This window comes from Osmia lignaria, unplaced genomic scaffold (genome assembly GCF_051020975.1).
Source record: "Osmia lignaria lignaria isolate PbOS001 unplaced genomic scaffold, iyOsmLign1 scaffold0007, whole genome shotgun sequence".
NCBI classification, from domain to species: Eukaryota; Metazoa; Arthropoda; class Insecta; order Hymenoptera; family Megachilidae; genus Osmia; species Osmia lignaria.
In genome coordinates this window covers 215,001-217,500 of record NW_027478164.1, presented here as the reverse complement: position 1 = coordinate 217,500, position 2,500 = coordinate 215,001, and the positions used below count along the sequence as shown (strand labels likewise).

Genomic DNA, 2,500 nt, shown 5'->3' with positions numbered 1-2,500 from the left:
ACGCTGTATTGATTGTAAACAACCATTTTTATCTTGGAGCGGAGCGTTCCTTTACTCGTTAGATTTGTCTTGTCGCGTGTGTATTCGCTTTTTCGACGCTTTTTAACCATTTAACTTGTTTAGCGAAGCTAAACGCACAGACAGACAAAAAAAAAGGAACAGCATCGCGCGTCAAACAGCGACGACCCATCTGAAGCGATCTTTCATTTATACACCGTTTGTAAACAGAGAGATGTATAAAGCGCGGGGAATCATTCGAAACCCTGGGGCTATTCGAGCTTGCATTTCAGCAAATTATCATCTCAAACATTTCACTCGTTTGCTTTTTCTAAATTTATAGGAGAGCTTCTTTCGTTTATTTTTGACACACCTTTCGTAAATATCGTTTCTGGCAACGTCGGGAGCGTGGATTTCTACAAGTGAACAATCGCGCCGATCCGATAACTTCCAGCAGGATGGAGAATCTTTATAGATTATCTTCCGAGAACTCGGTGCTTTCACGGGCGGTCGTTTATAAATTTTAACGAACGACTCGCGCGCCGTGACGCACTTGCGCTAGTTCGAAGAGATATTTCGAAATTTGTTTCTCTCCTTTAACGGCCTGCATTTAGTGTATCGGTTGCGATTTTCGTCACATCGTTTCCACGACAAACGCCGACGAACTGCCCAACTATCGCTCGTACGTTGCGACTCTTTCTTTGTTTATCGTTCATTCATTCTTTCAATTTCGTTCGATAATCCCGCTCCGAAACGTTCTACTTTCGTTGAACGACGGCGAGATGTTTAGAAAGAAATGAATTACTCTTTTTTCGAGAAGCAAACGCAAGCAGTCTTTTGTTAAGAAAACGACCCTCAGCCAGGCGTGGTCCAGGAATTGTATCCGTGGACCGCAATGTGCGTTCGAAATGTCGATGTTCATGTGTCCTGCAGTTCACACGTTGACGCGCAATTAGCTGCGTTCTTCATCGACCCACGAGCCAAGTGATCCACCGTTCAGGGTAATCGTAAAATTTTGTATTTCAAACTCTTTAGATCTTTAGAGTGTTATTTTCATTATTAACACGCATCACATTCGATACCCACATCACTCTCCCACCCGGCGCGTGCGGGAGAGCGAATTCGGGCGTCGCCAACGTATTTGTTTGTTTGTTCGATCGTTGACGACACGATCGCGTCCAAGGACGGAAACCGTCGGAGAAACGCCCAGTGGCACGCTCCTCTCGACGGTCGGGCGTAAAGTACATTTAAAAACCTTGAAAAGTACGAACGCACACAAGGAATGCGAGCGCGCGTCCTGTCGCTGAATCGTGGGTTGCGAGATTCGAACAGACACACGGCCGGCGACGATCGGTCTAACTAATGGACACATAGTTTTTCAAAGACTCGCTATCGTCGCTTCTCAGCCGGTCCGTAAACAACACACATCGATCAGGCGGACGCACGAATCTTACCACGGTGCGTGTTTCGTAGATTCCAGGTTACCCGCAAGTACCTCTCTCTCCCTCTCGAAAGAGGAATCTCGATCCGTCCTTTTTGGACAATGGAGAAATCTTTTTATCGCAACACGGATGGCAAAGAAACAACCAAAGCGTAGGAGCGTGGGGACGAGAGCGACGAAAAGAACGTCGCGAAAACAAAGTTTCGACGGTTGCTCGTTCTAATACATCGTAGTTTCAACTCTCTCAGTTTTAACCACTCCTAGACGCTTCGTAAACTTTTAACAATTCTTCGCCTCCGCGAGTTTCATTTCGAATAGAGCGAACGCAACACGGACCAAAAAAACTCCGGTGATGCCAGATCATTTAGCAAAGATCAGACGGCGGGTCATCTGTATTCCTTTTCTCTCTTTTTTATATCTTTCCATTTAACTAGGGTGTCGCAACGACGGGTACATTTATATATTTATATATATATTGTATTTCAATTTTAATGATCCTTCACTTTCGGTTTGTAATAATATGATCCTTCTTTCATTTCGATCCTTCATATTGTAGGTTAACCAACAGAAGTTTGTTTTTTTACGACTTGTATTTTTGTGGTTTGTTTGTTTGTTTCTTACGACTTGTTTGTACCCGATCAAGTAGACGACGACCCATAAGTATAAGTTAGAGAGATAAAGGTCGAGAGACCTCACGCAAGCGTCTTTTACTTCCATTCACATCAGCCAGAGAGAAATGGTCCGGCGTCGTGCTCTTTGGCGCCGTTGGTCGCACAGTTTTTTTGCCGGCGGTTCCGAACGGACGGGAGAAACGCGATGAGTAATCAAAGCGACCTCCGCACGTAACCGTGTCGGTGTAATTTTACCGCATCGCAGCGTTTTGGTATTTGTTTCTTATTGGCTCGAACCCGAGATTTATGTGTTTTGTGTCATGTATATGGTATTATTTATTATATCTTTCTCGTTTTGTATAATTTTTGGTCCGAGCTCAATAAACTTTTATATCGCTTTATCAATGATCCATTCAGTTAGGTTTTCTCTTGTATTTTTAATTTGTTAATG

The 2,500-nt window shown here is 43.8% G+C and overlaps 2 non-coding genes across 2 annotated transcripts in view; both read right to left on the bottom strand.

Moving 5' to 3' along the window:
• Positions 1–846: 846 nt before the first annotated feature.
• LOC143306409 (5.8S ribosomal RNA) lies at positions 847–1,001 on the bottom strand. The gene has a single exon (XR_013063806.1). It is a non-coding gene; the product is annotated as a 5.8S ribosomal RNA (ribosomal RNA).
• Positions 1,002–2,495: 1,494 nt separating this feature from the next.
• LOC143306431 (small subunit ribosomal RNA) overlaps positions 2,496–2,500 on the bottom strand; it is a 1,923-nt gene continuing 1,918 nt past the window's right edge. Inside the window, exon 1 of the ribosomal RNA XR_013063828.1 lies at positions 2,496–2,500. This exon is cut by the window's right edge and continues 1,918 nt beyond it. This is a non-coding gene — a ribosomal RNA (small subunit ribosomal RNA).